Source organism: Podarcis liolepis, assembly GCF_965112155.1.
Source record: "Podarcis liolepis genome assembly, chromosome: 11".
Lineage (NCBI taxonomy): Eukaryota > Metazoa > Chordata > Lepidosauria > Squamata > Lacertidae > Podarcis > Podarcis liolepis.
In genome coordinates, this window is record NC_139565.1 from 25047549 (window position 1) to 25061134 (window position 13586).

A 13586-nucleotide genomic window follows, 5' to 3' on the forward strand; every position below is an offset into this window, starting at 1 on the left:
CTGTAATAAATAAAGGGTACCTCAATTTGTTAGCCACTTCCAAGTAGCAAAATAGCACAAAGATGGGCAAGAGAACCGAATGGGCTCTGTAACCTGCACGAGTAGTTTGTCATGCATGCTCACTTTAGCGTTGCATCATGGGATAAAAGGTAGCAAACCTGTCTTTACGTCGGCATGTTTTGTAGACTATAATGCTGAAATGAGCAGGATGGGAACCTGCCATCTGGAAGAAATTGTGGTGTTTGGCATGTGGAGATCGGAGAGCTGGCATATAAACGAGATCTGCAACAATATGTTGCAGAGTATATTCCTTTCTAACAAGAGCAGTATTATTATTGGTTATTTTTTATAATTTATTAGATTTACATACCGCCTTTCATCGTAAGATCTCAGGGTGGTTCACAGACTAAAATATAGAATAAAAACAAGTAAATAAAAACAAAAAACCCCTCTTCCCACAGACATGTTTAAAAGGCTGTAGAATATTAATCAGCCAAAGGCAGGCACAAAGAAGAACATGCTAATGAAAAATTGGAGATAATCCTGGTGTGTTTTGTTTTGTTGACAGCAGCCCTTAAGGAATCAGTGGCTGCTTTACACTGACATATCTTAGTCAATGCAGGTTGCAACTAATGTATTGCAACTTGCAAAGGGTCTTTCTGAAATGATACTAAGCAGAATTCCAGGGGTTACAATCTTATCCTTTAGATCCGTATGACGTTCCTCAAATTTTCTTTTTCAGTGGAGCCTGCTGGCTGCTGGCATGTCCTGTGTTGAATAACCAAAGCAGCTAGAAGATCACAGCACACCCATGACTACTCTTCTGATTCAATAGAGCTCTGTGTGGCAGCATGTGTCTGGATGATAAAATGTACATCGTTGCCTTCAATCCAATATCACACACATTTATTTTTTTTAAAGCGTGAACACACCAGTCATTTTGCATCTGTCGACCTGCTTGCATTATTTTTTGTGCTTAGTCCCCATCAGGACATAATTTGTGTCCATTTCTAGGTTGGAGGATGCTAGGATTTAATTGTAGCAGGGAGTGTGTGCAATTAGTATTGAGCATCTGCCAGCCATTAAGTGCTCTAGTGGCCAACATTCTCTCAAAGCTTTGAGTCACAGTTGTTGGGTTCACTAATCATTCGGTATCGTCTGACTGCAGCAGTCTGCGAATGGAAGATATTTGTAAACATTAGAAGTTTGTTTTATATTCACAGTATTTGAGCAAATTAAGTCTGGCCAAAATGCGATCCAAGTCAAACAGGTCTCCCTGCATGGACTTGGTTTTGCCTTGTGCTTTGAAACGTAACAAAGGATTTCATGAGGCTTAAAGATTTCCCACCCCCAGCTCTACTCCAACTGATGGGAGGTTTGGTATAAATATGGAAGGAAGAAAAACAATCGCTGTATTTTTGCTTCGAAATATGACCAGCTACAATTACAGTGTTTTTACTGGTGACAGTTCATGAGATCTGATTTCATCAGCTAACAGCATAAAATTAAATTAACATATCACATCCGCAATTTGGCTGCCTTTGTTAAAGCTATTGCTCATGTAGAAGCATTTCTGTCCATCCCTGAGTCACCAAAAAACAGGCTCCTAAAACCATACCTGACTGAAGCCCATCAGTAAATAATGTAAGTCTGAGACACTTAAGGGCTGAAAGTAGGGCCTTCCCAAGAGTAAGTAGAAACTATACAAGCAACTATCTTACAGAGACTGAATGTTCAGAGCTCTAACACATTCCCACCAAGCTTAAATATATTATCTACTTGCATTCTGAACGCCTCCAGACTGCAACTATTTTGTGGGAAAGATTCAAGAGCATACCATAAAGTTAGGTTTCTGCAATTAAAGTGGATTAAAGCACACTAGAGCCCTAGCATAACAAATCCACTTAAAAAACACACAGAGGTTTTGCAGTTAGGAAAGTAATGGGGAAATGCACTGTGAGGGATTAATGCATGATTAACCAAAAGATGTATAAAAACTGCCCTGCAAGCAAATAAGAACAAATGCTCTAAAAAGACTGGATCCAGTTGTACCTTACAAGTTGAACAGAATCCATTCCAGAAGTCTGTTTGACTTCCAAAATGTTCAAAAACCAAAGCACGGCTTCTGATTGGCTTCAGGAAGCTCCTGCAGCCAATCGGAAGCTGTAGAAGCTCCATCGGACATTTAGCTTCCAAAAGAACATTCGAAAACCGGAACACTTCCAAAAGAACATTCGAAAACCGGAACACTCACTTCCAGGTTTTAATCCGCCAAAACATTCAATTCCCAAGGCGTTCGAGAGCCAAGGTACAACTGTATAGGCTAATTTCTCTGTATGCTTTGTGCAGTCAGGACGTATTCAGGATGAATGTGCAATAAAGAGATATTGAGGAGCCCTCTGTATCATATGACTTCCACATAAGTGGGGGAAGCCAATTCTCACTGTAAAGGCAGCATACAGGAAGTGTGGGGGCTAAGCTCTTCCTCCCCAACATCAGAAAAGAGAGCAACTTTCCTGCAGGGGGGTGTCATTGCCCATCCTCCAATATTCCACTGATCAAAATAGAGATGCTTGTTTCTTGGTAAACTCTTGTGGGAGCCAGCTGACTCGTGCCAGATGAAAAAGCAGGAAACATTTTTACATGTTCTTAGCAGTTCTTGACAGTTTTAAAATATTTTTGATGTTTTAAAATGCTTTTTATTTTATTCTATATTGTTTATTTGTAGAAGTATTTATATACTGCCATGTCATAAAATATCAAGATGGCACACACTATAAATCATAAAACCTTGTCTACCTACCTATATTTTTAAAAATCAGATAATCATTGAGGTGACTGGCTCATCAAAAATTGAACAGCTGCCAAGGTCTGTCTTAATTATATTGCTTTACTTTTTTGCTGTTTGCTGCCCCGGGCTCCTTTGAGAGGAAGGGCAAGATAGGAATTTAATTTACAACAACAACCTTAAGAGGCAAGTGGGCAGATATTCAAAAAGGCAGTCTCAGTATTGTGTCTATAGCTGTAAAAAGTAAACAAGGATAACCAATGCTCTTAAAATATACTACTTTTTTTCAGTGTTATTTTGAATACATCAAACAGTGGTCTTTTGAACTCTGCCATCAATCTACTTTCTGCACTATTTAAATTTGCCCTCTCAAAAAAAAAAAAGTAATAAAATAAAATAAAATGTGTGCTTATTTCTGCAAGCAAGCAATGGAACAAGCTAGCAAACAGTCAAATTTTGCTAAGAAACCAGCACTCCATGTCCCTAGACTTTCTCCCATGTCTTCCTCAAGTGTCCCTGTTTCCTATGACTGGACTGGGTTCCAATTAACTATGGAACACTTCCTTTCTTTGGTCAAGTTCTTGAAGACTGAAATGAATAAATTTCATAAAAACTGATGTTTAATTTATAAATTTTGACTTTTATTTTGGTTTTCTTGGTGCAGAAGTTTAAGATGTTTGACAAAAAATAAAAGAAAATGTACCCTATGACAATGAAAATCCACAGTACTGCAGTGTGGACATCTGTACAGTTTTTGGTTGCGGAAGAAGGAAGCATGCATTATTATAATCTCTTACAAAGTATGTTTGTTCTTATATGACACTATCAAGAAAAATAAAGTGAAGCAACTTTCAAATGCTAATATCTGAAAGCAAGTCTTCTGCTACATTTCATTATGGACTACAATATATTACCTAAAGGTCAGGCAACAGATCTAATGCTTCCTCTCCTAACATTCTGAAAAATGGAAAAGAAGCTTTCCAGAAACCAATTCAAATGCTATCTGTTGCCATTTAATCAGAGAGACTTATATAAGGCAACACTTTGCACAATGGCACGGCAAAGCATTTAGAATGAAATATTCATTAGCTGCACAAATTAACCAAACGTCTTCATCCATGCTTTTCAACTGCAATTTATTATTTTATTTTATTGTTCTTTTTAAACAGTCTCCCTGCGCCAATTTTTGTCTAGAAAGGTGAAACAGTGCTTTCTCATTAGCTCAAGAGGAACTCGCATTGAAGCCCTTTCTCAGAGTATCTCCGTCCTGCTGAGACTGACACGTAAGTAAAATTATTCACTGAAATAGTCAGGAAATTACTAACAGAAATGCATTTGCACAGTCAAAGTAAAAAAATTCTCACAGGCATAGTCGACCAGCTGGAGCCCCGGCTTCCATAATATAACAGCTCAAAAATTAGGACCAGAAAAGTAAAGATTAAAGCCAGAGCAGTAGCATGCCTTTATGAATCCATTGTGCCTTAATTTGACTGACTGGCATTCCCTTATAAATGATAAGCAAGTGTCCTAAAAATTAGGACACTATGCTTCCAATATTGGACATCCTTAACTAAGTCTGCTTGAGACGTGATTTTAGCCCTCTGTGGGTGTTGCAAATACCAGACCTTCCAAGTGTCCCTATTTTCCAGGGATGTCCCTGATTTAGAGAAGCTGTCCTGGTTTCTAATTTGATTTTGGAATGTCCCACTTTTCCTTAGGATGTCCCTATTTTCATTGGAGAAATGCTAGAGGATACAGAATTATCCGACTCTTGAGCCATCTGAAGGCAATCCTGTATAGGGAAGGGTTGGGTTTTTTTGGTAATGTTTAATGTTTTATTGTGTTTTTATATATGTTGGAAGCTGCCCAGAGTGGGCAACTGTGCAACCCAGTAAGATTTGTAGGGTATAAATAGTAAAATCGCCATTATGGAATGGGACGTCCCTATTTTCACTGGAGAAATGTTAGAGGGTATGAAAGACCAAGAAGGAAACATGTGAAAGAGGTAGGGGGAGGATGGATGGACTAGCTACACTCCTGCTCTGTCATAGTGTTTATCACCTTCAAATGAATGGAAGGTGACCATCTACAGAGAAAGCCTTTTGCATCTGTGGAGGCTCGCTCCACATTCTGAACCCTCATTTTCCATGGTTCTAAGAGACATAGAGGACCTTCGCAGATGCAATAGGGCTAGTCACAGCAGACAGTCCTCTTCCATGTACAGTGGCACCTTGGGTTACAGACGCTTCAGGTTACAAATGCTTCAGGTTACAGACTCCGCTAACCTAGAAATAGTACCTCGGGTTAAAAACTTTGCTTCAGGATGAGAACAGAAATTGTGCTCCGGTGGCACAGCGGCAGCGGGAGGCCCCATTAGCTAAAGTGGTACCTCAGGTTAAGAACAGTTCCAGGTTAAGAACAGACCTCCAGAACAAATTAAATTCTTAACCCGAGGTACCAGTATATTGGAATGTGGAACATGCAGTGCCGGATTTACGTATAAGCTAAATAAGCTGTATCTTAGGGACACATATTTTGTTATGTGCAAATGGCTTTAGATACCTATTAGGTCCATAAATGACCATATAGCATATATTCAACACACAAAAACAGTGACAATTTGTTGTTGACAAAGGAGAGCTGGACATATAAAGGACCCGATTACCTTCAGTAGCTTAGGGCCTCATCAAACCTAAATCCAGCGTGGGAACATGATTAAAAAAGAGCATCTGTACCAGACTGAGATTCATGCAGTGCTACAACCTGCAACCCACTGCTGGCAATCTGTAGAGTTTAATTCCTCCAGTGGATGGATGGGTTAAAAATTTCAGACTACTTTCTGGTTCTGCCTTTTCTGGCACAAAACAAAAAGTTGCAAACAAACACATGACCCACTTCTCTCTCTCTCTCTCTCTCTCTCTCTCTCTCTCTCTCTCTCTCTCTCTCCCCCACACACACACACAAAATCTGATTTGCTATTTTGAAGTCAGGTTTAGTAACAGATTTACTTCTGCCTTTAAAGTAGAGCCCAAATTATTGCAAACACCTGAAAGCAAAAAAGAAGTGACATTTGCTTATGACAGTGTGTTATGGTATATACAGAAGCCACTCAAAGCTCCGCAGGGGACTTTCAGCGTGATTGCAATGATTGCAAGGCATGAGACTTTAAGAAGCCTGTTAGGAAAAGAAACCAATGTGTTCATTTCAAAATGAAATTATATATCATATACCTTTGCCAACATAAGAAAAGAATCAGTAAAAACGAATGAGCGTTTTAGTTTCTATTTGGGGAAAAACACACACCACAATTCTTTTCTGATTGTTTTCCATTTCTTCAAATAAACAAAATGTGGTGCTTCATCTTGGAAAACTACGGGGTGTTTGCAGGAGTCAGAACCATCATCTTCCTAACAACAAGTTCTGAACAGCTGAATTTCCTTTTATCAATCACACACAGTATCACAGACAGTCCACTGACATTCTGAAGCTGAACGCACTAGTTATAGTTAGTTGACTAGTGCCAATTGGGGTGAGGTAAAAGTCTCGTATTGATTATTGCAGCAGAATAAATGCCCTTTCTAGGCCCTCTAATTTTGTTTCACTTTATATAATATCTTGCTTCTATCCTTTAATAAGCTACTTTTTAATTTTTTTGACATTTTTATGGGGGAAACATTCATTTTTGTAAAACTCAGTAAATTTTTGGAAATGTGTGTTTGGTGGTGACCCCCTGCCATGCAAACTTATGACAGCACATTGCAAACAACAATTTCTCAAATTTTTGGCATAGAAAATACAATGGATTGTTTTTAGAGTCATAATAACTTAAATTCTATCTCCCATAGGACTTTTTTTGGGGGAGGGGGGGCTGGAAAAAGAGATGTCCAGAAATGCAGGGGGTAGAATATTGAGAATTCTGAGGAGTTCTTAGCTTGCGATGCAACATATACTTTGCTTGCAGGCATATATAAATGCTTCACATTGCTTCAAACATGCATTTTCAATAATATTTGTTTTGATGATATACAGCTTAAAAGTCAAGGTTATGGCTCAGATACTGGTGTGCAAATTAAATGCTGTTCTTTTCTTTTTCAGCAAAATCCACTCATGCCACCAGACATTTTGTTCAGTTTGTTCTATAGCGGTGTTCTTCAAGTACACTTGTTGATTTCCAATTCCCACCACCCCAGCTAATTCAATGGTCAGAGATAATGGGAGTTGTAGTACCGCAACATCCGGGGACCCAAGGTTGAAGGATACTGGTCTATATTCTGGAAAACATGATCCTATATGATTCTTTAGAACAGGGAAGGAACATCTGTGGTCTTCCAAATGTTGGCCTCTACTGCCATCAATTATGGGCTTATTGTCACTAGGAAAACCATGGAATTTCCCTAGTATCCCATCCAACCGATCAATGGGTAGATGATACCTTAGATGAATCAGCGTAGTCAGTGGCCAAGGATGATAGGATCTGGAGTCCAGCCACATCTGTAGGGCCACAGGTTTCCTAGCCCTATGTTAAAAGCCCTGGGTTGCTTGCCATGCAAAACCTGTTATGTTGGAAGAAGAAGAAGAAGAAGAAGAAGAAGAAGAAGAAGAAGAAGAAGAAGAAGAAGAAGAAGACACATAGTTCCCTCACATTGAGCACTTTCAACACCAGTTTGCCTGGTGTTGTACTAGCAGAACTCAGATCTTCAATGGCATGTGATGGTACCAAGCAGAAATATTCAGTGGGACAGGCATTTTTTTTAAATATACGCGTTTCAAAATAATGAAAGACTTATTGGGGAAATCCCCTGCACTTGCAGTTTGCTATACATGTTGTTTCTAATCTCATTTGTACAAGTACAAGCAAACACTACTAATGATGGAAATCGTCTCCTTTCCTTTTGCTAAACCATAGTATTGATCTCTACAAGTCAAGGCTGACATGGAGACCTAGACTGTCTTTAATTACAAGTATACAGGAAATAATTGGAAGAGAATAAGCAAAGGGGCCATGTGATTGTCTGTTTATGAAGAACATCCTTCAGTCCTATTCACTGTAGACAACAAGGAATCTGGTGAAATGGGCATCGCTTTTTCCTGACAGAAATTGAGGGTGTGTAATACTTTGTTTCAGGAGATTTATGTTATGTCTTTACGCAGGCTTTTCATTTTTATTTTTTCATAATGAGATAAGTTTCCTGAGTAGTTAGAATGCGAACATTTTCATCTTCTCCTTTCTTTCCTCATCAGCAACCTCTGCTCACAACATCACAGTTCATTACGGGACTGCAAATTGATTTCCTATGTCATGCTGTTATTAATAAGATTAGTTTTCAAAATAATTTAATTTTGCTCCACGATGATTTTTCAAATGGCCTTTAGAGAAAGTGGGAAAATGGAAAAAAAGACACAGGAGAGCACTGAGACCTTTTGAATGGAGACTTATCATGCAAACAAACAAGTGAGTCACTCCCCCCCCCCCCCATGCAGGAATGGTCTTGCACTTATCTTTTGAGGTGATAAAGATCTTTTGTTAACATCCATCAGCATTGCAGCCCTTTATTGAACCAACAGCTGATTTGATGCCAAGGCTGTACAAGATAGGGAAATCTCTTTCCTTGCAAAAAAAGTGAGTCTAACCTAAATAGCTTCTGTATGTGGTGTTCCAAATAAAATGTGTTTTTCAGGAGAAATTCTGAAGCGATCAATAGAGAAAGGTAGAAAGAATAAAGAAAAAGAAAAGAGCAATGATGCCATCAACATCAATTGGGCATGAGTGAATAACTAGGTATGTTCTGGGTGCTGTTCATACTGCCATCTATTATTATTGTTGTTGTTCTTGCTGTTGTTGTTATTGAATTTATATGCCTCCCTATACTCAGAGGTCTCAGGGCAGTTCTCAGAGCCTAGCCATTGAGGTCCCCTAGACTTCAGGGTAAGCCACAATTACTCTAGTTCCATCCTTTCTAGAAACAGGTCTGGACTTTCCAGGCCCGTGTCTGAGCAGTGTTTTTTTGTTTTGTTCCAGCGCCTTCCCTAGGAAAACCCATGTTTTACTGCTGAACTGGAGCAAATGGCGATCCATGGAAAACCCGATTGGCGTTTGCTCTGATTCAGCAGTAAATGTGGGCACTTTCCCAGGGAGAGCACTGAAAAAGCAACAACACTCAGACACAGCCATGGAAAGCCCGGACCTATATGTAGAAATGTAAAGCAAAGGCAAGTATAGATTAGCCTTCATTGTTTTGCAGACTATGGCATTCATGCTGGAGGCACTGTACCAAATGTGGCTTATGGTTTACAGCCTCCAGGAAAGCTATGGGGCTGTCCTAATGTTCCACTCAACCCATATTGTAGCAGACCCTCAAAGTGTCCCGATTTTCCAGGGACAGCCTCGGATTTACAGAAGCCATCCTGGTTTCTGATTTGATCCAGGAACGTCCCACTTTTCGCTATTTTAATCAAAGAAATGTTGGAGGGCAATGCTTTCTTTCCTGGGGGGGAACGCAGGGGTACGCATCCCCCCAAAACATTTTGTGAATCTTTGTACTTTTGTCCATTTACTGTATTTTTATTTTTCCCAATTTTGAACTGTAAAATGGTGATGTTCTTGAGTCACAATGAGAGCACCCCTAAACATTTCTTTAAAGAAAAAAAGCACTGTTTGTGTGTATGGAGTTTTGTGAGCCCTGAGTCAAGTGATAAGTAACTATACAACCTTTAGAAGACATCTGAGGGCAGCCATGTATAGGGAAGTTTTCAAATGTTTAATGTTTTATTATGTTTTTATATATGTTGGCAGATGCCCAGAATGACTATGAAATAATAATAATAATAATAATAATAATAATAATAATAATAATAATAATAATGGAATATTGCACCCTTATTTTCTTTGGAGAGAAGTTGGAGGGTATGTTGTAGAATGTCATACACTTGAATAATTATTCACCAGAGACCATGCTTTTGGACGACTAGCCTGCAGGCAGCATAATGTAATGAACGTTTGTTGTAGTTGCCTTGAGAGGGGGGTTGGCTTGCTTTCATGCCTGTGTTTTATCTGTTTGAGGGGACAGTAGATGTTTCCCCTACTATTATTTTTGTGTGTGAGGCCTGATCACCAGTTTTTCTTCTGCGAAATCGTGTCCTCCTCCCAGAAACCATGCGTTGCGGTGAGATCATTGAGACTGACCTCACTGCTGTTGTGGGTGGAAGCAATTGGATAGCCACAACAACCCGTTTGGTGGTCCCTTGGTTGCTGGGGTAAATCTGGCCAATGGGATCGTTTCATGCATTAACCGAGGGACACATATATACCGCTGCATGTTGCATTGAGCTTATTCTTTTCGCCTCGTGCACCGGATCACCCGCCCACCCTTTCCCTATATTTAGGGTTCATTATGACCTTGCTATGCTATCGTGGGTCATCTGTTTTCGGGATGGGGCCCGGTAGGAATTTTCCCATTTGGCTGATTGGCTGGTGCCACTCGGGTTTCACCTGCCGCATGGCAAATCATCACAACTTTGTAAGGTTTGGCGGTTAGGCATTGGTTCAATGGTGGTGGTGGGGATGTGGATAGGCTGTGCTTGCCCCTCCAATGCTAGGGTATTCTGTTAAAGGAATGCAGGGGCTCGCCTTGCTATTTTCTAATCCCCTTCCAGGGGTTAGGGCCACGCCAGAGCTCCTGGGAGCATTTGGGGTGACTTTGAGTCTGAACCTGGTCCAATGCTCCCCCACAATGTTTTCCCTTACTGACGTCTGCTGGAGTCCAGGCGTCAGTGCTGCCCTGCTGAGGTCAGGTGCGGCTAGTCGGGAACCAATGCCTAAGCAAACCACTCACGATCTGTAATCAATAAAGGTGTGGCCAAAACTATGCCAATAGTTTTGGCCAATAACCTTAAACTAAATTCCTTGTCAGTTGTGTCTTTATTTATTGGGGGAGGTCTTGGGATCTTAACACGGAAATAGGTATTTTGTGAAAGTCGTAAACTTTGTTTTAATTCAGTCTAGTCTTGTCGGTTAGGATTGGTGCTTATTGCGGAGGTGTAATGAATTGCTTGGAATAAAGCAAAAGGGACTGCTTTCATGGATGCAATTGGCGGCTTTCTTTTGCAAGGTTTCAGGTGAAAGTAACTCAGAACCACACTCAGGAACTCATTAATCTACATCATAAAAGTGACACACATTTTGATAGATTTTAGAGAACTTGGCAATCACTAATCATTTCAAGCCAGAGAATATAGGCAATATCCAAATCTACGGGCATCCATTAGAAGATGTCCACTGATTCCAAAAGGTTTTGGAACATGTCTGCCTTATGAAGGATGCTGCTGAATCACAGAACTAAGATGCTTTGGCAGAGCAGCATGGAGGCAACTCGACACCACCTGCCGATGCTCAGATTGACTCCAGCCATTATCTTTGCTTTTAGCCAATAATTGGAATGCTAGATGTAGAAAGAAAGAAGGGAAACGATGAAGCAGTAGATAAACAACCACACCGTCCTATTCTGTATTTTTCATTTCCCAGTTACTCAGTAATGGCAAAAATTTTGAAAAGAAGCATAACAAAATAACTTCACTGTCAATAATATACACATCTGGGGGAACCTTAGTCTCACTGTCAACATGTAGGGAACTTTGTGAAGCCCATAAATCATGAACATGCATGTTAAATGCTAAGACATGAGCTAAATTCTGGAAATGCCTTTTTGGTTAGACCAGGAACGTATTTTTTGATAGCCTCATTTTCCTACCTTGAATTCCCACATGTTTACAGTGTGCACCGCATGGTACTGTCTCTTCGATGATTAAGAATGTAAGTGCAGGGGCTGCTGGATCCCATCAACGGCTGGGCCGCCTCATGCATTAGCCATCAAATGAGCCCTGATTCACATAACCCTGGGAGAAGGCTGGATTGTGGGCAGATAAATTGCTTCAATTTTGCAACAGCTTCTAAGAAGTGCTCTGCAGTAGAATGGTAAAATGCCAGCCATATTGAAAAATCGGAACATGGGTATGCAGCAAAGCTATCAAATGATTACTCCATTACTCTTACCAAACAGATATACATTCATTCAACTCACAATTCTTTCTTTCCCCTTTTCAAGTTGTGCAGATCATTCCCAATTCATCCTGAACACTCCCTATACATATTAATCTAGTGTACCAAGGAAGGCTCTAGCTTAGATTTTGCTTATAGCATTGGTGTTATACATTCTGTGGAGGGAGCACCTTACCTTACAGCTTGGTAGCAGATATAGCAAAAGTGTGTCACACTTATCTCTTCCAACTCCCTATGTTTTCTTGTTTTTTGTTGTTGATTATCATAAGAACATGAGAAGAACCTGCTGGATCAGGCCAGTGACCCATCTTGTCCAGGATCCTGCTCTCACAGGGGCCAACCGGATGCTTGTGGAAAGCCTGCAAGCAGGATTTGGGCACAATAGCACTCTCTCCTTCTGTGGTTTCCAAAAACTGGCATTCGGAAGGTTACTCCTTCCAACTGTGGATGCACAACATAGCCATAAATGGCTCTTTCCTCCACGAATTTGTCCGATCCTCTGTTAAAGCCATCTAGGTTGGTAGCCATCACTGTTTCCTGTGGGAACGAGTTCCATAGTTGAAATATGTGCTGGTTGAATAAGTAGCAATCCACAATAACTTACTATGTTTAGAGATCACACATTGAAAAATACAGAGAAATTAAGCCGATAATGAAACAAAAACAAAATCAGGGAAATTATTGGGGAGGGGGATACAAATCAAAACGGGGGTAGGGATTGGAGTTCCAGGGTTTTTTTTAGGAAGCGGCTAATTTTATTTGGGTCACATACTGTATCAGAAGCCAAATCCTTGTTATAAGTAAAGCCACAACTAATTAGCTGAGAATATGTCCTATTTCTAAACCTGTGAGCCAGAGATCATTTTTCTATGTTGCCAATTAAAGTTATTTGTTGGATATAAACCTATAATTTGCTTTAAAAAAGGAGAACGTAGTTATTATTTTTAATCAGGGCTGAAGACAGCACAGGACATCACTGAGCAACTGCCAAGGCCCCTCAACAGGGCCCACGTGTCCTGGTCCCCATTTTGGATAGTTTTCTTGGACTGGCATTCTGACAAGCACCAGTAGCTGAGTCTAGCCACCAGTTTAATTTTCTCCAATAGCCCCAGTGTTGTCCCTCTTTGGGCTGTTGTGGTAAATAAATATGGCTGCTAGACCCAATGCTGTTGCCCACTGTTTCCACAAGGGAAGTCTGCCAGGGTTCACTGATGGAGGGTGGTCAAAGACAGAAGAGGGACACCACTTCATCCAGTCCCTCCAAACTGAGAGCCAAACCTCAAATAATTACTCAAGGGCCATCTTTGGGTTGCAAAGTGCCATCTGGATCATAACTTTATGCAGGGGTTTTTTCCCCCAGCCAGAACTTGCCAGAACTCAGTTCCGGAACGTCTCAGGTGGGTGCCATTGCCATTATAAGAGAACAAGGGAGGTGTTCATGGTGAGTTCCGGCACCTCTTTCTCTGGAAAAATAGCACTGCCTTTATGTCTGTGCCCTGAAGAGCTCATTTCCACTGTTCATTGCCTTCTGTAAATGGATGTTTTTAGAAGATATAACAATATATTTTAATATTTTTCAACTTTGTGAGTGACATTTGGAAAACCCTGACTTGTTCATCTCCCCCCATCTCCTTTTTACTGTTACCATTCGCTTACTTCTTAACCAACACATGTGAGAGATAAACAGCATAAAAGGGGAAATACTGTTGGTTCCAATTAAAATACAAATCAAAATATTTTTAA